Consider the following 24,193-nt stretch of genomic DNA (forward strand, 5'->3'; position numbering starts at 1 on the left):
GCCATGTGAGCCATGTTTATAGCTACTTAACTCCAAAGTTTGCTTTTCATTTGGAATTTATACCAATATTTTTCCCCCTCCTTCTTAGAGATGTAGTCTAGCTTCAGGCTAATCCATCTCTCTTAAAAACAAAAGCTTGAGTTTAACAGCTTTGCCTCTTGGAAGCCTAATAATAGATGCCAAAAAAAAACCCACTTAGTTACAGTTTTGTTCAGGCTTACTGCAGAATTTGTTATGCAACTTTTCTGTTCAACTTTTTAGAAGGTGTTATATTTAAGGAGCTTCAAAATAAAATTCCTGCATCACATCACTTCATATTCCGAGATAGAAAAATTAAGAAACCTTTGCATGGCAAAAATTATCTGTGCATTTAAGTTTCACATTGATAAGACATTCTCCAGTGGAAATTATGAACTTTTAAAATCAACTTCATAGGTTTAAAGGAGCTGTAGTTTGCTTCAATGTCTTATTGGCGCATTATCTTGTAGCAAATTATTAACCTATTTACTACTTGGCATATTCATCAACATGAAGTGCTGCGTGGAAGTGTACAGAATATGTAGAGAATGTTTTATTTTAAAAGTTCAGTACATGTACAGAATGCTGAAAGGCAACAGAAGTAGATCAAAGCAATTTTTGATATTTTTCAGCAAAACATGTATGTTTCAGTGCTCCAAACTATTCCAAATTTCAGGCAAAACTCAGCAAATGCCTTCAGCTGGAAGGAAAACAAAAGATAAAATGTTTCATTTCAGCAACAATTTCATTTTGACTTCTTCCCTTTCAAAATAGAATTTGGAATTCAAGTTTGGCCAGTTAACGCACAGACATACATAGAGTGAAAGACACCTGACCACAGCCATTCACCAAACATTATGGTAAACCTATTATGAGTTAAAAAACATGGGGTGGGGGGAGGGTGGGGAGCAAAATGTGTTTCGAACAGAAAGAAGGCTGTCTAATTTAAGGTGTGCTTAAAACAGATTTAGTCACAGTAATGTAGATGCTTATTTCAGTTTAGACCCATTTTTGGCTCATTGTAAACCAATAAAGAATTGTTTTCATTTAAATCAAAATAAACCATTCTTAAGAGTAAGGAGAAGGGCCTTCGTTGATTTCACTAAATAGCTTTAAATACTGATTTTAGGACTACTCAGAAGTGCGGTACTCTCCCAGCCCCAGACATTGCTGTACTGGCAAAAGACTTAGTCCTGACGCAGTTATATTGGTTAAAAAGTCCTTTTTGCTCTGTGGTATACTCTGGTATACTGAAGCATTCTGCGTGGGTAACAACCACCCATGGTGAACATGGTGCTCCAATACCTGTGTTAGCTAGCTTAAAGCCAGCTTGGGTACGTCTATATGAGCTACAGTCACATTTTGTGATGGCAGTGCAGGCATACCTGTGTCGTTCAAATGTCTGTCTGCAATATGGCCATTCTCTTTTTAGTTGTGTTAACCTGAGAGGAGTTACTTCTGTAGTGAAGGCATAGCCTAAATGACCAAACTACACATCCTTGGGATTAGTCTGCAAGTATACATATAAAATGCTGTTCATTTGTGTGATTTTTTTCATATTAATATTTTAATCTTAGCCCTTACATAGCCAAGGCTCAGGTTTCGAAAGCATCACAGCAGCAAATTCAAGCACATAAGAATAATTGCTCGAGAAAATCTATGAAGGGCAGAGAAGATAGTGGACATCTGGGACAAGCTATTCAATATGAGTCAGTTTACTCCCTCTCTGTCTCTGGTCGCACTAGAAAGAACAATATAATGACAACTTTGACTATTTATTTATGTAACAGCATGTATTATCCCCTCAAACGCCTTTTGCAGCCCACTCGGGGCAGTAATAGATTCACTTGGGCTATGTCTACACTACGAGATAAAAAATCTGATATAAATTCGATTTTAATACTGGAATTTATAAGTTCAATTTTGACCACCTTCACTTTTACTGTATTCCCCACAAAGTCGAGTCATTGCTGCCATACATACATTGGCTAACATCAACTGTTGCAGTAGTGCATTGTGGGAAGCTATCCCACAGTTCCCTCATCCCTGAAGCATTCTGGGTATGCTTGCTGGTCTTGATGTCATCTTCCCCCATTGCATTTTCCTCATTCTCCTCCCGATCCCTAAAAATATGTCAATCCCAGGAAATAATGCCAAGACCCACAAAATTAGAAGAAAGAATTTTTGGTTTCCTGATACATTACATTGGCAACATGGTGCAGTGACTATTCTCAACTGGCCATCCACTTGTCTCACTTCCCGTCATTGCATGCATGTGATCCCTGAAACGAATGCAGGAGCCTGGACTGTTTTTTAAAGGGAGAGAAAAAGAGGATAGAAAAATGTAGGGTAAAAAAAGAATTTTTGCTTTCCCCACATACTATATTGGTGTAGGGGAGTCTTTGGCTTTCCAGTACACTATAAGGTTTCCATGTAACAACTGTTCTCAACTGGCCATCAACTGAGTATCCCACCTCCCATGACTGCATGCACATGACCCCTGAAAATAATGCTGGGTCCTGGACTGTTTTTCAGATAAGAAGAAAGAGGATAAAAAAGTGCAGGAAAAAAGAATTTTTGGTTTCCTCCCAGCATCAGCAAATCCCAGTATGGGCAAAGGTGGAGGTGCAGTGGAGGGCCAGTTGAAGTAGTCCTTCTCCAGCAGCAGGAGCAAGCCCTTGAGCCACTGGGAGAGACTCTTCCCCACTAGCAGCAAGACAAGGTGGGGGGTTGGTTCAGTGCAAGACCAGTTCAAGTGGTCCTTCCCTGGCAGTAGCAAGCCCTTCAGCTGCCAGGGGAGAGTTTTCCCTGGCAGGAGCGAGGCCTGGTATGGCTGAAATGGGGGGGGTCAGTAATTCGAGGGCCCATTGAGGTGGTCCTTCCCCACGCAGCAGCAAAGCCCCCAGTATCTTAACGGTTGGGGGAGACTTCCCCACGGCAGCAACAAAGCTCAGAACATCTTTCCCGCCCTTGGAGCCCTAAACACATGACTGGCAGCATTGTCAGCACCAAATAGCACGTACATCCTTTTACTGGGTTGGGGTGGGGGGCTACCCATGTGACGTGGCTGAGTGTGAGAAAGACGCAGACTATCTGGTGCCTGTGGGGGAGGGAAGGGGGTTTGCAAACAAATGTCAACCGCTGAGAAGTTTCTTGTCATGCTTGCATAAACACATCCCTCCAGCACACCCTTGTTGACACGTGGTATGGCAGGTCAGGAGCTGGCACCAGGCAGTGCAGAAAAAAAATAGCAAGTGTACAGACAGAGCCGTGAACTCCCTGCAGGGGCTATTTAAATGGGTAGATGCATGCACACCACTGATAGCATAGAAAGAAAGAAGCCATTTCTCAGGCTGTCATACTAACATGAGCCCACAGCTAAAGGCTCCCTGCTCCCATTTGGAAATTCACGCTGTTCCTATTACTGGAGACCAGGGGCCAGAGCAGAGTACTGAGGGGCATTGTGGGTTACATACAGGACACCTGCGGAGGCTAATAAATTTGCCTTTAAGACATGGCACTTCCACACTCACCTTTAATTGACCTTCTGAATTCATGCTTGACACTATTCCCATCAGGTAACTGCGATTTTGTAATCTCAAGATTACTGCTCCCAAAAATTGAGCTAATGGTCTTTACAGTGAAGACAGCTCGATTTTACCATGTGACTAACTGAATTAAATTCGATTTTATCTTGTAGTGTAAACACAGCCTTGAACAGTCCAGGGCAAGGAGAAGGAAACACACATAGAAATAGGGCTGGCTGTTTTGTTAACAAGAACAGAGAGGCAGTGACAAATACTTCATAAAAGGTCCTCAGCTCAGGACCCTCATTCACTGGTGCCAAATTTAAAATCTACAAAACAGAGTCCCCAAGTTTGATTAGGCTAACCTCCTGGAGGCTGAGAGAGAAGTGACCACATTCTGCACCTTGCACGGCTTCTATTCCCATCTCACTTGCTCACCCTCCTGTTCCTGTTTGCCCTTATGGCAGCACTGGGCTGGGAAGTGTGGAGGGGATATCAACTACTCTGGGTTCTACAAACCGAGGATCTTTTCAGTGTTTTTCAAATGCAGCCATTGCTGTCACATGCAGCCACCTGGAGCTTTTCTTGCAACCACTGCTGCACAGATCATGATTGGTGGGGGGTAGAGGGGGAGTTAGTTCCCCACCTTCTCAAAGACCATGGGGCTCTGCCTTCTTCCCTGAGATAGTGGGCAGCAGGCTCCAACAACACAGTGACAGGCTCTGTCCACAGATCCCAACCATAGAGCTTCAGACTTGTGGGCTCCATGCCTGGGCCACTGGGCTTCAGTTTCACCTATTGCCCATGGTCCCCACTGCCACCTCTGACCCCTCACTTCTGCACCTCATTATCCCAGGCTCCCACTGCCTCCCTACCCATGCACCCATCCAAGGCTTAAATTGTCTCCTGGCTTGCCTCTGAGAACATCTGCCATGAAAAGTGATATTTATATGTTGGTTAATCACTTTTTTTTATTCTCTTCTAGTTAGCCAAGAAGTCCTAGGTCCTTTCATACACTAAGTGCTGTTCTTGTCTCAATAGCTCAGCTCTACGGCAAGGCACAGCATCCTTGATTACACCACAAGCTGTTCAAGCCATAAGGCAGCCTGTTCCTTAAAGGGGTAATACATGCCTTCTCAAAGTACTTTTGGTGTTCTTTTCTTTTTCTTTCTTTCCTTGACACAAGTAAGATGGGAAGTAACCGTGAAGGCAGGAATACAAGAGGTAAAGTACGAGTACACCTTTATCCAAGGTTACAATAAGAAATTCACAAATCACGGCTCTACTGGTGGAAAGAAGGTCAATTAGATAAAGTTTATAATTTTAAAAAAACTGAACTAACAATAACCAAGTAGAACTGGTGGATATTTTATAACAATACAGTTTAAAAAATGAATTTACCAAAATATGTGCCAGTGATCACCCTCATGATTTTGCTTATACAAATATTCCTTTCCTTATGTTCTTCATTGTTGTTTCCTTGTATGATTTTCAAGTCAATGACTTTAGTTGTCTGATGACTCATCTAGGCCATGTCTACACTAGCCAAAAACTTCGAAATGGCCGTGCAAATGGCCATTTCAAAGTTTACTAATAAAGCATGGAAATACACATTCAGCGCCTCATTAGCATGCGGGCGGCCGCGGCACTTCGAAATTGACGCACCTCACCGCCGCGCAGCTCATCCAAACGGGGCTCCTTTTCGAAAAGACCCTGGCTACTTCAAAGTCCCCTTATTCCTATGAGCGGATGGGAATAAGGGGACTTCGAAATTGACGCACCTCACCGCCTCGCAGCTCGTCCAGACGGGGCTCCTTTTCGAAAGGATGCCGCCTACTTCGAAGTGTCGCGGCCGCCCGCATGCTAATGAGGCACTGAATGTGTATTTCAGCGCTTCATTAGTAAACTTCGAAATGGCCATTTGCATGGCCATTTCGAAGTTTTTGGCTAGTGTAGATATAGCCCTAGTGTGCTTTCAGTAAGATACAAATAATAATCAATTAATACCATTTTTCCCCAACCGATCAAAGCAGTTGAGAGAACATCCATAACTTCATGCAATTTCTCAATGTTCTTGTCCTTAAAAGAAAAAAGTATACAGTTTTTATTACAGTTCTGGTTGAACCTCTCTAATCTAACACTCTTGGGACCTGATCAGTGCCAGAACAGAGAATTTGCCCAACCAAGGGAAGTCAATATTGTCTAGCAGCATTACCAATACTTCCACTGCTTACTGGGCTCTTACAAGACACATAGGTGTAAATTACAGCTAAATAGCAGAATAAAACTCTGACAGGCAGGATTGGTGGCTATAAATAAACTTTATGGGACTATGGGAAACTGGACCACACACATGATAAGTGCACGTCTGGCTAACTAAAATCATGCCAGACCATGAACACTGCCAGATCAAAAAGTGACAGACTAGAGAGGTTCAACTATAGTTGATGGAAGCTTCTCAGAAACATTCTAAAATGTGTATTATATTTCATGAGAACTGTGTGGGCTATGAGATTGTCTATGATGGAGAAAAAGCTATTTTTAACATGTTAACTAACATTTAAAGCTCTAATCAAAACAAGGGCATTGTAGTGCTCAAAAGGGCTGTGACCACACCACCCCTCCCTCTCGGAAGGGGCATATTAATGAGGCAGTTCAGAAGATGCTAATGAGGTGCTGACATGAATATGCAGCATTGTATTAGCATAATGGCAGCCGTGCACAATGTGAAAGAGCCGCTGTCAGAATGCACGCCACCTGTATAGATGGGGGTCTTTCGAAAAGACTTCCTAACTTCAAAAGTCCCTTCTGCCTATTTGGTTTTAGGAAACAGGGGCTTTTGAAGTCAAAGGGGTCCTTTCAAAAGGCCTCCAGCTACATGGGCAGCATGCATTCTGAAAGCGCTACTTTCAAATCGCGTGCAGCCGCCATTATGCTAAGGTGCAGCTTTTGGAAAGCATGCCACCCGTGTAGCCACGGGCCTTTCGAAGTTAGGGGCTCTTTTCGAAAGGCCCCCCCCCCATCTACATGGGCAGCGTGCGTTCTGAAAGCAGCACTTTCAAATTGCGCATGGCCGCCATTATGTTAACGGTGAGCTGCATATTCATGTCAGTGCCTCATTAGCATCTTGTGAACTGCCACTTTAACATGCCCCTTCCAAAAGCAAGGGGTAGTGTGGCCACAGCCAAGGTGCTATCTAGTTGAGATAAACTCTAGACTTTTGCAGAGGTTATAACAGACCAGCTGACATGTTAAAATTACAATTACCTTGTCTTCATTAGGACTTTAACATGTTAACTCATGATTAAAAATATACCTTTTTTGCCAGTATAGATATACACCTTTTATTACAAACAGGCTAACACTAAATATGGTTTTCTCCACTGAAGAGCACACAGATTACTTGCAAACTTCGACTGCTGCTACACTACCATTGTCCCATCGGGGCCGTGTCTACACGTGCCCCAAACTTTGAAATGGCCATGCAAATGGCCATTTCGAAGTTTACTAATGAAGCGTGAAATGCATATTCAGCGCTTCATTAGTATGCGGGCGGCCGCAGCACTTCGAAATTGACGCGCCTCGCCGCCGCGCATCTCGTCCAGACGGGGCTCCTTTTCAAAAGGACGCCACCTACTTCGAAGTCCCCTTATTCCCATCTGCTCATGGAGGTGCCAGGGTAATGAGGCACTGACATGCATATTCAGCACCTCATTAGCACAATGGCAGCCACACGAACAAACTTCGCATTTCAGATTGACAGTGAAGATGGGGTCAGCTTCAAAATAAGTGCCCTGCTTTGACACTCCCTTAATCCCACAGAACTCAATCAGAGTAAGGGAATGTCAAAGCGGGCCGCTTATTTCAAAGCTGACCCCATCTTCATTGTCAATCTGAAATGTGAAGTTTGTTCGTGTGGCTGCCATTATGTTAATGATGTGCTGAATATGCATGTCAGTGCCTCCTCAGCCTGCTTCAAATTGCCTCATTACCCTGGCACCTCCGATGGGACAATGGTATTGTAGCAGCAGCCTCAGACTCAGCAAAAATGAGAAGAAGTCACCAGAAAAAGCAGCTGTTTAATATTCTCCTTCTTACCATTGTCAGTGCACAGTCCATTGTTCTGTATTGCTGTAATTGGCTTTTCTTTACTTCTGTGAAAGTTATTCACAAAACAGCAGAGGGACAAAGTCAGTAACTTTAAGCTAAAATTTGGGTTCCATTCCTTAAAAATGTTTGTTGGCTTTTAAATTTAACTGTTACTCATACGACATTGGACTTCCAGACTGCTACTGCTCACAGGTCTCACACAGGAAAGTTCTTACAGTTCCTCCCTGTACCCCTTTCTCAATTGCCACCTGTGTCCTTATAGAAGCCAGGTGCCCTCTGGTAGGCCTTGTTGCAAAGCCACTACCTACTCACAGGTTTAACTTGTTCCCACTTAAAAGGGCCAGTCACCACCTCACACAGTGTTAGGCAAGAACGAGAAGCAAAAATCTTCCTCTTTCTGCAAAATACTCCATGATTCACTAAGAATGCAAACAGAACTTCCACTGACTTAAATGGGAAATTGTTGTGGGTAAGGACAGCACTCTCCAGGTTTCGGATCAAATCCTCTTTCTGTTGCCCAACCTGGGTTATCAGGCAACACTGTGGGGGCAGTCCCTAGGTATTCTGTTAGACCTGAACAGAATTCTCATACCCAAGACAACAGTTACAGATTAGCTGTTTTCTGGCTAATGGCCTCTATTGCACCCTCCAGGCTCAAGACACCAGAGAAGAACAAAGGAATTTGTGTAGTTGTGGATCCCCACCCCTGCTATTGTCCTGCACTTGCTGCTGCTCCCTGAAGTTCCTTTGCACATGGTGATATAGGGGAGCACAGCTTGGCACTGTAGCCCCCTGTGTGGAGTTCCTGAATTTCACACATGTGCTATGTCTAGTCTGCAGTGTTTTGTCAACAAAACCCAGGAGCATCTAAATTGTGATGCATGTTCTGTTGACAGGGCTGTGAGAGGGCAGGACAGCATGACAGCTTCCCCCCCCCGTTCCCTCTCACATCCCTCAACCACACTTCCCAAGGGTCCCCCTTTAGCAGGGTCCCCCCAAGCGGGGCCACTGCCTGAGGGTCCATTACCTCCACGAGGAGGGTACCGCTGGCAGACTTTGCCATGCCAAATTGGTTGCCCACTAGCCGGTAGCTGTTGGGGGTGGCAAATGTCCATGGGAATGGCAGGCTGCAGCTGAGTTAAATGTCTCCGGAGGGCGGAGAGTGAGCCAGGTGCAGAGCTCCAAGAAAGTGGCCTTCCACACGCAGAAGTTTTAGAGCCACTGCTGGTCATCCCACTGCTACATGACCAGATAGTCCCACCAGTCCAAACTGGTGTAGTGCCTCCAGAGCCACCTGTGCACTGGGGGAAGCCAGGTGCAGGTGTGTAGCAGCTGCCAGAAAGTTCAGCACAAGCCACAGCACGTCCATGTGGGACCGTCACAATCCCAGGGGCAGCTCCAGCAGCATGGCACCTAGGGACTGGCTGTCTTGCCTCCAAGTGCAGAGCAAGCACAGAAGGCACTGTGAGAGCTCTGCTGTCCCTCACAGAGGTACGCAAGCCTGCAGCAGGGGAAGGGAACAGCTGTGTGGAGGGGTCCCTTTAAGCACCCACCTCCACAGGGCTCTAGCACCGGCTCTCCGAAGGAACTGGCGACCCACAACCCTGGCTGACATGGTTCCAGGTGGCTGTTTTGCTGAGAGCACGGCTAGGCTGTCTGGCTGCTCTGTGGGGAGAGAGCAGATGACTCTTTCAATATGCCTTTGTGTCTGGACGTGATCTGTCAGCAGGAATTTTGTGGCAGGGTATCTTCTGACACAAACTTCTGCCGACAAATCCCTGCAGTCTAGATATAGCCATAGAAACTGTGTTCAAGGTCTCTCATGGCCACAGGACATGATCAGCATTTGCCTCAAGCGGTACCACTGACTCAGTGGGGTCATTCACGATAGTAAACACTATTCCCCCTAGCAAGTAAGGGCACATCTACACACAAAAGTTATTCTTGATTAACTTCATATGTGAACACTCCTATTCCACAATAAGAGTGTCTTTTTCCTGTTTAGCTTAACCCAGTGGTTTAAAATGAACAGCAGCAAGGTACTCTTATTTTAGAATAAGAGTTAATTGGGATGCAGATTCCAGATGTAGAAAAGTCCTTCGTGCCTAGAGGATGAAATCCTTAGGTCCTAATAATATAAGGCACTGGGTGCACTTAGAGAGGTGTGTGGTGCCCTAAACATTCATTAACTGAAAGTAGTTGTCACCTCTCGAGATCAGGCCCTTTACTAGTAAATCCTGTGGAAGATATATATCCATGCTATTATCACTGGAAGAACAACAAAAGAGAGTGCAGAAATAAAGCAATATGTACAAAAACTGTAGTTCTCAAATTCTGACAGTTTATTAAAAATGCCATTTGAAAAGCCATTTGGATTTTGTTACTTTTCTCTATGCATTCAAGGTGTTATTAAACCTTGTTGTATTCACTCAAAATATCAACATTTTTGTATTAGAACACAAACAACTATCAACAATCTAACTCAAACATTCAACATGAAACACAGTTGCCATTCCTTACAGTTTTATATCTACTGCTTTCAGGTAACTCAGTAAAATTACAAGTTGATGTTGGCAGGATTTGGCCCTTAGCCCTGTGAAGATGTGTGGTTTTTTTTCAGCCAAGTTGCATTTACCCCTTTGGTTTACAACATGTAATATTATTTCTGGACAAAGCCTTTTTCTTTAGATCGTTTCAGATTTCTTTATTGCCATTATTTTATTTTGAAAGAGCCTGATCCAAAACCCTCTGAAATTAGTAAAAGCCTAATACTTCTATGATAAGTGACCTAGGATAAAAGGAAATTCAACTCATATAAAGTATTACATCTCCATTGACTTCAGAGGTGTTTTGACAATTTACACTAGCCAAAGATCTGGCCCTGAGCTGGTAAGCAAATCGTGTAAGATTATGCCGTAGTTCAAAGAGCTACATGAGCGACCACCTGATGAATATCTTGTTCTTTTATTTGCTATCTTTGGAGGTCATTGGCTTATATTCCAACTTTCTAAATTTTTATGTTTTAACCACTTCACTAAATTTACCCTCTGTGTTGGCTTGATTAATTTCCAAATAAAAATTCTCCTATTAAAAAGGTAACCACTCCTATCATTTGTATTCACTTGCAACAATCATGTTATAAAATTATTATGAACTAGTCACACTATTATAAGTATTTGAATATGATCCTGGTTCTCAGCAGGTGAATAATATCCTTAACAATAGGTGAAACTAATTAGGGTTCTGGGATAAGCAAATGATAAATACTTCTCTTTAGAACGTTTCTCATGTTCTCATTTTAGACATTTTCTTTGAAAATGACCTTTTTAATGCTAATCTTCAAAAATGTGAACTGTTTTAGATATTTGACCTTAGCCTGTTCATTTTCTCATGATTGAATTATGCTATCCCTTTGCAACTTTAAAAGAAACATCTGTATCAAATACATAAAGACAAATCACTAGTTAACTTTTGTTTTGGAACCTTCATGGCAGACAAAGGAAGGTGGTGGTGATAATACATTGAAAGCCACTTAACAAGAATTACTGTTCCACTTTGCTAGTGAAGTGTTCACTAAAGCCTATTTATTTGTAGATAAGTGCTAGTTTACAGAAGGTGAACAGGAGGCCAGGGGTCCGTACGAATACCTGCATCTTTAAATGATCAAAATGAAACAGAGCAGTGTTTTGAGTAATATCAACCTACCTTTAGGGCTGCGAGAATATCTTGACAGCAACTGAGAGAGAATGGAGAGCTTTTCCTCACTGTTGAGAGGAAAGACTGACAGACAGGAGGCGGATGAACAAGCGCCTCCCCCCTGCCAGAGCATTTCCCAGGAAAAGATTCCAGAAATGGGGAGCTCAGCTGAAACATCCTTTCCTCATTGCAGGAGTATTGGAAGGCATCGAGCATGGAGGAGCTACCAGACACATTCCCATCAGACTACCCACTGCCAGATTTTCTCCCTGCCTGGGTCTTTTATCTATGGGTTGAAAGAGCATCAGCAGTGGGGAGACCGTGGGACACTACACTGCTAAGAAAACCAGCGTAGACAAGGAAGGACAGGTGGGGCAAGTAGAGAAGGACATTGGTTATGTACTCAAGTAGTGACTCCCACCCTTCAGGCACATCTTCACTCACCTAAGCTGCAGCTCACTAACTATGCTCCTATTTATACACATGCTACGTAGCCTACACTACACACTGCCAAAAGAAGGGTACAGTGTAGATGCACTCACGGAGCATAACAGCAACGAAGGGTCCTGTGGCACCTTACAGACTAACAGAAAAGTTTTGAGCATGAGCTTTCGTGAGCACGAAAGCTCATGCTCAAAACTTTTCTGTTAGTCTATAAGGTGCCACAGGACCCTTCGTTGCTGTTACAGATCCAGACTAACACGGCTACCCCTCCGATACTTGTCACGGAGCATAGATATTTCACTGTGCAGATGAGGGAGCTAATACCAATGGTAGACACAAGATGCCTGAGAACACTTCACCATCCCCGTGGGGTAAAGGCATATTCTTCCTATATATTGGAACACATCTGTTGGCAGATAAAATCAATTGGAGGTGTTAAAATTGTGTATTGTTGTAACGTCAATTTTAAAATGTGTTGAAGTTATTTATACACTTGTTAACTGCATAATGTGTATCTGTAAATTAATACAACCTTTCTGTGTGAGAGCAAGGAGTTGTTTTCCAATAACATTATGGTATTGTGTTAGAGTACGATTCTGAATTAAATAGGACGTTTTGATACGAAGCAAATGGAGGCCCTTTCAGAAGAAATGAGTGAGCTCGTCACAGAAAATTCAGAAAACAAAAGAGCGTGAAATTATGGTTTTAAAATTTTCTAAGGCAGATCAAGAAAGGTGGTGCTGGAGAGAAGAGCATTGGAAAAGCCTTACTATGGCCTGCTATTCCTCTTTGCTCATAGGAGTTTACGGTAAGGCTTGCAAGCCTTGTGCTTCAAAAATTTGTTAGAACGGTTTTCAGTGAATGTCCCAAAACTGTTCTTACGTCTGTCATAGAAAATAACATTTCATCATTTCATTAAACAAAAATTGCAAGAAAGTAGACAAGTACATACAGTGAACTCATATCCAGCATTCTATCATCCAGAACTCTCAAATAACAGGCATTTTAACCTGAAGTAAATTTTAGTTATGTTTTCCCTAGGTATAATATAGTCAAAGTAAATACAATAAATACATTATAAGTTTACAGCCTATAGTACTACTGTTGTTGGTAAATAAAGTACTATGGATACATTTTTGTTTCTTAATATCTAATCTTGTTTTTCTTTAGTGTTATGCATTGCTACGTATACCTCTATATTATCCAGAATATTTGAATATCCAGCAACCTTGCAGTTCCAGGGATGCCCGGAATGAAAGAATTTACTGTATATATGAATTCTTTGATTTGCTATTTTTTGTGCTTATTTTGTGTTGTTTATGACAAGGTACCAGAAGAGCTATTTCATCAGGAAAAAAAAACACTATAGGAATGGGCCAGATGTAGCTATTTTAAAGTGTCAAAAGATTCTCAAAACACACCTCTAGCTATTTTAGGTTAGTTGTAAATACACCTTCCCCAAATTCATTTCATTCTCATGTATTTGAATAACAACTTAAGTTCTGAAATTGATACACGGTACTTGAAACTACAAAACTCCATCATAATCAATGAATTTTTCAAGGATGGATACATCTTCTGCAATATTCCGAATCATAAATCCTATTTTAAAGGATTTAAAGCATAAATTATCAAATATTACCATTATCATCTACTTTAGATTGTGCTGTAATACAAAGGAAATTTAGGCACATTTACCCTGATTGCAAAGTATCAAAACAATTTTACCTTTTATTCCAAAGAGCAAAACTAGTTATTCTATGCTTATTTCTGTTTCTTAAAAGCTTTTGGGATTTGAAGTCACTCACCCACTTAAATCATAAAAGATAAATACTCACATCTTCCTGAAATTAGGAGTATAAGAGTCTCATATGAGAATTCAAACTAGCATCAGGAAATGCATCTCCAGTTTCCCCATCACTGCATCCTCCAAAAGCTTTTAAAATTGCTACATCTGGCCCATTCCTATTATTTAACGAAATGTCCTACCACAGGAAGAAAGCACGCCTTAGAACAAAATCCTTCCAGATTGCAATGACTGTAAGACCACTCACAGAGAGACAGGAGCTCTTCCACCTGTTTTGCTACCCACTGCACATCTCCCACAGTGACGCCCCAGTGTAGGTTTTAATTACCCAGTTAACCTTAACGAGCATATAATTTACTATTCACCTTCCACCGGCCTAGAAATTATTTCTGTCAGCTCCTGCACTTTCCCAAAAACCTGGCTTTTGTAGGAACAGTGTGGCAGTGCCCAGCGCAAGGCCAACCACTGCTGGGCGGGGAGGGGGAGTGCCAGGAGGGTTGCCCTTCCAGTACCAAGTGTTTCATATTAACCACAACACAAAAACCAAAGTAACAAACAATTAAACGACACAACTTCTCCCTAGGTCGCTGTGCTCTCAGGAAACACGAACTTTGCTGCGGAATTCTTGTCTCCAGCAGTAGGGGCCTCATCCCCACCCCACCACACACACAAACAGACTGCCCCTCCCACCCATCCCACCCTTACCCACGCACACGGAGTCCTTCACCCCCACACACACACAACCCTTCCCCCCCAACACACACTGTCGCCCCACAATCACAGACCTTCCCCGAACACACACACACACACACACACACACTGTCCCTCCTCCCCCCACCCGCGCACACACGGTCTCTCTCTTCCCCGCTCTCCCCGTCAGTGCCGCCCGCCAGGGGTGAAGTTCCGCCCGCCCCAGCGGCGGGGCCGGGCCGGGGCAGGGCGCGCGCGGCTCTGCGGCCCGGAGACGCGCCAGCCCGCTCCTCGCGCGGCGGCTGCAGCCGAGGCGTTGGCGACCTGGCTGAGCGTTGCCCCTGCCCGCGCCGCCGCTGCCGGCCCGGCTGCCACTCACCTTCCCCGCCGCCGCTCACCGCTCCGCTCTCGGGCTGCAACTTCCAGCCCTGCCCCGAACTGCCATCTTCCAAGGGCGGGGAAGGGAAAGTTGCCGCGGCCGCCGCTCCGGCTCAGCTGGCCATGGCCCGGGGGTGGCCGCGCCGGGGAGGCTGAGGGGCCGCGCGCGGGCCGGCGCGGAGGGAGGGAGGCAGGGAGGCGGCGCGGCTGCAGCCGGCGAGGGGCTGAGCGATGTGAGCGCAGCCCGTGGCGACACGAGGAGGATTTGCTAAAAATAGCCCCTCGCTGGCGGGAGGAGGAGGAGAGGCCGGCGGCTGAGCCGAGCCGAGCCGACCCGCCCCGCCCCGCCCCGCTGCTGGGGGAGGGGGGCGCCCCTGCGCTGTGCAAAGCGGGCGCCTGGCCGTGCCTGGCTTCCTCAGCGGAGCGGGGTGCTCCGGGCGTGCAGCCCTGGCTACAGCCCAGGCCGGGGGGAGGTGGGGGCGTCCGGTGCAGCAGCTGCCCCGTCCTGCCCCTAGCGCCTGCAGCACCCTGGGGCCAGCCAGGGACCCCCCCCAAGGCGAGGGGCTGGGCTGCGGGCAGGTGCAGGGGGAGTGGAGCCGCTCTGTGGGCGATCATTGCGCTCTGGAAAGGAAAGTGAGGGAGCTGCTGGCCCCGGAGTTCTCCTCAGCTGCCCCCGGGCACCTGCTTTACCTGGTCCTTCTGTTTTTAAACCTGAGCCTCTGGCGAAGTCTGACACTTCATGGCCCATTGGACTTGTCTGTCCTGCCCTTTCTCTTCTGGTATGTCTTGATGGCGGTAGCCACCGTGAGTGCTCTAATGTCGACAAGGCACCGACAGCCACCCTGCTTTTCGCTTCCTGCCTTATGGAGACCTACACCTTGCATAGCCTACAGGGCATGATTTGCTATTTTTGTGCAGCTGGCCCACCCTAGCACTTTCACGGGGGCTGCAACTGGTGGACCTGCCACAGTGGGAAGTTTTAGGGGTAGAGAGCAATTAATACACCAGTCACCAAAGGAGAAGTCTTCTCCTGGGTGGCATCTTCCACTGGTTTGGTCCATCTGGAACTTTCAGATAATGGCAGAAGTGCCCATCCTAATGAACTACTTTGCCTTCTCTGCCAGAGTAGATAACTTCACTCCCCTAGGCCTTTATGCCTGCAGACCTGTTCATCTGAAACTTCTGCTCCTTTTTTCAGCCTCAACTTTTATTGTTTCTGCCAAACTTCTATGTTTGGCACAGGCATACTGTCCTCATCCAGAAGATGCCGCTCTTCCTCCAAAGTCCTTCTTATATCTCTTCTCTTCTAATAATTAATAATCCCCATAGCCTGCGTCTCCTAAAATATTATCCTAAGCAGGTGTGAAAGTAACTTAAAATTTCTTACAGGTACTGTCCTATGGCAACTCAGGTCCCTGCCAGCTCTTTAAATAGCTCCCTGTTGGCTTTTGCTGCAGGTCTACCAGCCCTTCCCAGAGCTGCACACCAAGGTGCACCCACTTACTTTCACCTCTGGTCTTAAGTATTGTTTTGAATGCACTATGAGCTTTTCAGGGTGGAAAATGTATTTGTGTTTATCTCTCAGCCTCTCTTTTGCTTAGAAAAGGGCAAGCTTCTGTTTTGTTTTGTTTTTATTGTGTCCCTTGCAGTAAGAGGAGAGTTTCAAAGCATATTTTTTAATTTTAGCTCAGAAATTTGAATAATTCAAAAGCCCTTGAGATTTTTCATTAGCCTCAGCAGCCCACTGCCCTGGCTCTAAGACAAAAGCTGCCCTGAAAAAGGTGTCATCCCAGTGACACTGCTTTGAGATCTGTGGAACTACAACAGCTCTGCCTCAGCTTTCTCACTTGGTCCTCAACTTACTTCCTCTGTACATGTGACTTAGCCCTTCACTCCAGTTGCTGCAGGGAGTTCAGTCTCATCTGAGATAAATGAGTTTCTTGTTCAGAATTCCACAGTGCCCTCCAGGCCCTCTCAGATTTTCAGAGAGGCCCAGGCCACTTCGGCTTTCAAGACCCCTAACCATAATACAAATAAAAATGAAGACACATGAAAACAAAATAAAGCACCAAAAAAGTGACATCATTTGAGCATTGTCTTTTGTTTAAAAAATTCATTTCTAGCCTTTTTCTAGGCAAATAAACTAATTATTGAAGATTGGCCTGGAGGTTGTACATAAATAGAGTTTGTGATAGTGTTCCAGGTAGGACTACATCTATTTGTTTCTGTTGGTTATATCTCAGTTAAGAGAGCTGAGAGGCATGCAGTATCCCTGAACAAAGGACCTGTTGCTTTCTTGATTTCACCTTACATACCCTTTAGATCTCTAATCTCAAAAGACGTTTATATCTTCGCACAAAGATTTTTCATTGCAATGTTCTCTGGATCACAGTGAAGATAGCACATGCCTCATGAGAGGGGATCATGTTGTGGCAGGGATACACTGACCACTTCGCTTCAACAGCTAGAAATATTCAGTATATACTCAAAACTAATCTTTGTCTTGTACAGTCTTTTTTACCAAAATCTAAGTTGAGCTATATGAATATTTATTCTGAGTGCATTCCATTCAGTATCAGAATTCAGGGGAGGTACAAGTCAATGACAGTTTCCTTGCGATTCATAATGAATTTGAGACATAACTCCTTCCTCTTTTGTATTGTTGATATTTGTGTGTGGGCAACAGTTTTGTTTGACATTATGGAATTTCTGTAGTGAAAGCTTTAGTTTTAGTTTTAGTTTAGTTTTAAGCATTCAACTGTGTGGTCCTTATTACAGTCTGCACTGTGAAAACGGAGAGTCTGGAGAACATCCTGTGTTTTCTATGGGTGGCAATTAAATACAGTTGATGTCAGTGTCCAGACCTGTGGTATCTTCATAAGACCTTTCATTGTTGACAGCCTTGGAAGAAGATATTAATAATACATAGTCCTTGTGGAGTCCAGCATTTGCCCATTGCTGTTCATTTTTTCACATCAGGGGTGACCACATCTCATAATCAGAGCCAGCTGTAGCATGAAAAGGCCCAAGGAGACACAGTAGCTCACTCAATGGGTAGCTTCATAATTCTGGCAAGCTGCTAGTAGAACAAGTGAAGGAAAGTGGTGGGGCATATGTACTGATCACATTGACAATGCCATCTATTATTAATATTTGTAGTAATATGGTATGCTCTGATGTTGCATAGGATATGAGAACATGAGTACTGATGAGTGTTTTGAATGCAGAGCACTGGATTCAAGTTGCTGCTCTGAATCAGGTTCTCCCACAACCTATGTGAGTTTCAGATCCGCATAGCTATTGGCTATTTCTGAGTCTTTCTTGCCCTCATTTTCAGAAGGTCTTGCTTTCATTCTGATGTAGAACCACACTTTGAAACCTCAAAAAAATTCTGAAATTCTTGTTTTCCAGCCAGCCCTACTAAGTAGCATTAGCATTCTGAGCTGTTTAAACATATGGCTCTGGTTTTAGGGCAATTTGGTATGAACACTAATACTTTACAAATGCATATTTCTTATTGTAAGTTGATGTGGATAATGAAAATGAAATAATTGGAATAAAATATTGTCGTGTGAGCAGGTTGTCTTTGAAAAATAAGGATTTCAGCTCTGTTTTGGAACTCAACTACTACCACCAATATAATATTATTTACTGAAAATGATTAGTTTCATTTACATTTTATCTTGAGAGGAAAAATATGTGAATGACTGCCAATGAGAAAAAGAAGGAGCTGTGCCATCTCTCTTATAGTGGTTATTGCGCAGAAATCTTACTGCTTTTTACATTTCAAAAATATTCTTACAAAAATATTAGTGCTAATAGTAATGTTTGCATATGTTGCTATAGCATAAATAGTACAATTCAGTCTGGTAGCCTCCTGAGCTTGTAAGGGCCCAATCCAATGAGTTCAGTAAGGCTATGTCTAGATTAGAGTGATTTGTCATCAGAAGATTTTGTCGGAAAATATCGTGCGACAAAATTTCTGGCAATAGATCACATCCAGACAGCAAAGCAAATTGAAAGAATGATCTGCTCTGTCAATACTCAGCAGCCAGCTAGAGCAGGGCTTCACTACTTTCTGGGAGACAGTTCATTCCAGGGAGCCATGGTACCAGAGCAGCCCCAGGGCTTGTGCTGGCCCCACAGAGCGGTGCTTTAGCAGCTGCTGAACCTTCTAACAGCTGTCCTCCTGTTTTTCACAGTGGGCAAGCCCAAGACCACCTGTGAGGACCTCACCATGGCTTCAGGATAGTCATAATTGTACCCACCCCGCAGGTACACAGGTGGATCTAGAGGCACTGCACCAGTTCTGACTGGTGGGATTGGCTGGTCATGGGGCAGTGGGATGACCAGCAGTGGCTCCAGAACTTCCAAATGTGGAAGACCATGTCCCTGGAACTCTGTACCTGGCTTGCCCCTGCCCTCCAGAGACAGGACACACAGCTGCAGCCTGCCATCCCTGTGGAGAAATGGGTTGCAGTTGCCCTCTGAAAGTTCACCTCCCCTGACGGCTATGGGTCAGTGGGCAACCAGTTTGGAGTGGGGAAGTTCACCATTGGTGTCCTCCTCAAGCAGGTAATGCATTCTCAGGCTGCTGTTCAAGCACAGGGAGTAGGGGGTATCCTGCCCAAGATGGACCCTTGGGAAGTGGGGTCAGGGTGATGGGTAGGGTTGGGGTAGGGGGGAAACCCCATCCCTGGGGGACCATGCCATACCACCCTTGCACAGCCCTGCTGCCAGGGGCAACCTCACAGGGGCTCACAGAGAGCTTGGGGGGCAGGATAGGACTGGGGACCTCTTCCTGGGACCCAGGGAATCCCTCCCTCAGTCCTTGATGTATGTATTTGGTTTCTGCTCTCTGCAGGTTACAACAGCCATCAACATTAGCATGCTGCAGTAGGCTGCTCTTAGATAGCTCAGTGGTTTGAGCTTTGGCCTTTTAAACCTATGGATTGTGAGTTCAGCCCCCCAAAGTGGGCCATTTAGAGATCAGGGTAAATAGATTAGAAAAGGGGTGGGGCTTGGACCCAGTCCCCCACTGAAAGGGCAGGGGAGTGGACTTGATGACCTCCTGAGGTCCTTTCCAGCTCTATGAGATGGGTGTACCCCTTCAGCAGGGTAAGGATTGCTCAGTGGTTTGAGTACTGGGCTGCTAAACCTTGGGTTGTCAGCTCATCCCTTGAGGGGGGCCATCTAGGGCAAAAAAAAAAATGTAAGTTTGCAGTGACCCAGGACAGCAAAGTGGTTTGAACATTGGTCTGCTAAACCCAGGATTGTGAGCTCAATCCCTGAGGATGCCATTTAGGGGTTTGGGGCAAATAGCTTCAGAAGATATGATTCAGTGGTTTAAACACTGGCCTGTTAAACCAAGGGTTCTGAGTTCACTCCTTGAAGGGGACAATTAAGGATCTGGTATAAACAGATTTTTTTAAAAAAAGAGAGAGTTTATGGTTGGTCCTGCCAAGAGGGCAGAGGACTGGACTTGATGACCCTCTTGAGGTCCCTTCCAGCTTTATGAGATGCATAACTATCTATTGCAGCTGGGAGAGGGTAGCTCAGTGGTTTGAGTATTAGCCTGTTAAATGCAGCATTGTGAGCCCAATTCTCAAGGGGGCCATTTAAGGATCTGCAGCAAACAGGTTTGAAGAGGCAGGCAGGAAAAAAGCGGGGGTTGATGGTGCTTGGCCTATGCTAAGAGGGCAGGGGACTGGACTCAATGACCTCCTGAGATCCCTTTCAGCTCTATGAGAGGTGACACAGCCATGGATGGATTGCCAGCCTGAAGTTCCCAAAGTGCAGAGGGGCTGTTAAGGGGACCCACACTCAGATCTGTGCCCCACAGCACAGTGGAGCTAAACATATCAACTGCAAAGGCTACTTTTCCATGGTGCTGCAGTCCCTAGTCAACCAGCATGGACATTTACATTAGGTGGTTGGGCTGGGCACATGATGTCCATGTGTTCCACAACTCTAGCCTGTGCCAGAGGCTGGAAGCAGGCACATTCATCCCCTGCTGTGAGCTGGCATTTGGGTATTAGCAGGTGCCACCGTGCATTGTGGGGGACTTGGCCTACCCCCTCATGCTGTGGCTAATGAAACTGTACATAGGCCAGCTGGATCCCAGCTGAGAACTCTTCAGTGCCCACTTCCACTGGGCCAGGATGCAGTCTGAGTGCACCTTCAGCTACCTCATGGCATGCTTTAGGTGCCTGCTCACCCACCTGGATGTCAGGGAGTACAACATCCCCCAAGCTGTGACAGCTTATTGTGCCCTGCACAACCCTGTGAAGGGAAAGAAGGAGGGCTTTCTCCCATATTGAGGAGCAGGTGCCAGCCATGAGGGCTGTACATATGAGCAACTGGGCACAGCTTCTGCCTGTCAGGACCTTCAGGATGGGGTGCAGATCTGGGAGGCCTTGAGGGAGAGCTTCTCCCATGATCCCCTGTAACCCTCCCCAGGACACACGCAGTGGGGACCTCAGGCCCACAGCCCTATCCCATCCCCACCACCACTCTTCCCTTCACCCTCTCACCCTTCCCTGACTCCTGCACAAGGAAGAGGGATGCAGTTGTGGTGAATAATTAAGTGGCTTTTACTCAACAACAACTAAAATTTGTGCAAAAAATAAACAGGGCAATTAAAAATGCTTTACAAGAAACCAGAGTGTAGTGGACTATTTCCTATGGGCAAGAGTTTGGGACAGGGGTCAGGGGCCTCAAAATATGGATGGGGTGGGGAGCCACGAACTCAAGGGGGAGCAGGATCCCAAGCAGTGTCAGCCCCAGGATCCCTTCTCATCATGGGTTCAGGCCCTCTATTGGGGCTGGTTTGGGACTGGAACAAGGAGGAATTATGGAGAATTTGAGGCTGTAGGGGGGTCTGGGTGTGCAGGGGGAAGCGGGGAGGCCTGGGGGGCAGGAGGCACAGGCACAGCCCTCAGCCACTGGAGCAGGTCCATGATGCCCTTCAGGATGGCTGGCCAGGGTCTGGGTCTCATCTGGCCTTCCATGTAGCAGGCAGCAGGATGCTGTTTGTGCTCAGAGGCTATCTGCTGGGTGGGGTGGTGCACACTACCTTGCACATGGGTCCATGTGCCATGCAATGATCACAGTGTGCCCCTCGCACCTCCACTGCGATGCTCGTAGTGTGCCCCATCTGCGCCTGCCTCCCACACCCTGGGGTGTGTGATGAATGGGGTACTCACCGGAGGGACCCTTGCCCAATACTGATGATGCCCTGGGCCTGGCCTGGCTGGAGGGGACAAGAGTCAAAACAATGCATGGGCTGCTGCTGGCTTCTGGCTCTGTGTCTACCTCTGGTGGGGGCTGGGGTTCAGAGGCCTCCTCCACCTCCTGACGGTGCTCCTGCTGCGGTGGGGTGGGCCTCAAGCACCATGTTGATGCTGTGGCATGGTAGGGATGTGTCTCTCCCGCAGATGCTGTGGAGCTCATGGTAATAGGGGTAGGTGGCGGGTCTTGCCCCAGAGTGTCAGGCAGCATCCTGGGCCCAGACATATCCCTGGTGAAGTTCCTTAACCTTGGCCTGCACCTGCTCCATGCTTGGGGTGTAGGGGAATGCCCCCTTCAGAAAGGGCAGTGGCCATCCAAGCATATATCAGGATATTGTGGCACCTCACTTTGGGGTCTTGGAGGGGCTCCTCCTCCGCCCCCTACAGATCAAACAGGACCTGGACCTTGGCCATTGTCCAGGATGGAGCCCACCTCTGCTGCCCCAGGCATGCTCCTGGGACCCCTCAGGCTGGTCACTTGAGAGCCAGGGGTGTCTCAGGCTGCCTTCTGCTCATCCATCTGTGAGCCTCTCACCAACAGTGTGGCTGTGAGAGTGTGGGGGACTGCAGCCTGTAGTTCTGCTGCTCCCATGCTCTCAGCTTCCTGGCACTGGGTTTTCTGGGCTCCTTGCGGCTTTAACAAGGACTGGAGGCAGGGACCATAGAGCACTGATTGCTGTGGACAGGCTGTCCCCTAGGCCACCTGCGTAGCAATCTGGAGGTCTTTTCTATTGACAAAAGTTCCCTTGGAACATCCAGACCCACGTTCTATCAACCGAGATATGTCAATAGAGCCGTTCTTCCTTGTGGCAAGCAGGGTACGGCTGTTGACAAAAGTGCTGTGTTCTGTCGACTTACTGTGGACAGAAAGCACTTGGGAATCTGAACACTCCATGGATTTTTTCGACAAAGAGTCCATTTTGTCAACAAATCCCTCTAATCTAGACATAGCCTAAGATTTGAGGATTCTGAGCAACTTACAGGAAGCACTCAGTACATGTAGGAGTGGGCAGTATATTAACAGCATAATTGTACATAAAAGGTACTAAACACCTGCCTGTCTTGTGAAATCCAGTGGGAGTTATGGAACTCAGCATTTCCCTCATGAAACTCTCAAGTTTCAAAGATCTTTTGAAAAATAGTTCCTGTTATGTTGCATTGTGCCACCATTTTAGTGAAGGTACAGAAAGCCACTTTCAGATTGTTTATACCATGGGTGTCCAACCTTTTGGCTCGCCTGGGCTGCATTGAGTGAAGATAGTCTTGGGCCGTGTACAAAATATATAATATAGTTAATGTATATAAGTCACATAATAATGTTAAAAGTTTATGATCTTCTGGGGCCGCATTACTAGCTGTCCAGGGCCGCATGCGGCCCACGGGCCGCAGGTTGGACATGCCTGGTTTATACAGTAGTCATAAGGTGTCTGCTGCCTTTAGCTCTTTACCAGTCTTATTTCTATTGCATGAGGTTTTAAGCCTGGCAGGGGAGGAGATACCATGATCCTGAAGGTGGTTTTCGCAGGGTGAGGTTCATCCATTGCACTGCAGGTGTGCAATTTCCCCAAATGCAGAAACTCGACTGAATAATTTGTGGTAGTGGGGGACTGTGTTTGTGCTTCCCCTGGTGCATTTAAAAAAAATGAGGTTTTAAGTAGCAAATTCATCTGACAAGAAAACCAAAAACATACTTTCAGTCTGCATTGGAAACAGGCCTACCTTTAAGCCATTCTTGAGTTCCAAAAGCTAATACCAATAAATGCAAAAACTTACATATTACATCATCAAACAGTTGTATTATGCTTAATACAGTAAACTCTGTTTTAACTTGTATTCAGTCAACCAGTACTCTCAGATAACTGGCACTGCCACCAGGCGCTATCCTGGAGACTAGGTTTCTTTCTCCAGGTGGCTGTGCTGCTCACAGGCAGCGAAGGGATCCTGTCCTGCCCTGAGCCATTGATGCCCTTCTGCTTCTTAAGAAGGAACTAGAGCTGGGACGCATGCAGAGAGCCAAGATGAGGCGTCTGAATCTGCTGCTCCCCATTCCATCCTGGGCCTGGGCTACGGAGGCTCCAGGGCTGCTTAGAAACTGCTGCTGATAGGTGGAGCAGGAAAAGGAGGGCGTCCCTCCAATGTGTGCCAGCTCCCGCCACATGACAGCACCGCAAGGGCCTGAGCCGCTGAGGGGGTGCAGAACCCCTTCAAGAGGGTGGCAGGATGAGTGGCTAGAG

The 24,193-nt window shown here is 45.9% G+C and overlaps 1 protein-coding gene and 1 pseudogene across 1 annotated transcript in view; one reads left to right on the forward strand and one right to left on the reverse strand.

The window, feature by feature from the left end:
• Positions 1-14,993, reverse strand: part of LOC142007955 (histone deacetylase 9-like) — a 488,069-nt gene extending 473,076 nt beyond the window's left edge. Inside the window, 1 exon segment of the mRNA XM_074984651.1 lies at positions 14,672-14,993. The gene's annotated coding sequence lies outside the window, so the exon portion shown is untranslated.
• An 8,438-nt stretch (positions 14,994-23,431) lies between these two features.
• On the forward strand, positions 23,432-23,586 carry LOC142009844 (U1 spliceosomal RNA; annotated as a pseudogene).
• The last annotated feature ends 607 nt before the right edge of the window (positions 23,587-24,193 follow it).

This window comes from Carettochelys insculpta, chromosome 2 (genome assembly GCF_033958435.1).
Source record: "Carettochelys insculpta isolate YL-2023 chromosome 2, ASM3395843v1, whole genome shotgun sequence".
NCBI classification, from domain to species: Eukaryota; Metazoa; Chordata; order Testudines; family Carettochelyidae; genus Carettochelys; species Carettochelys insculpta.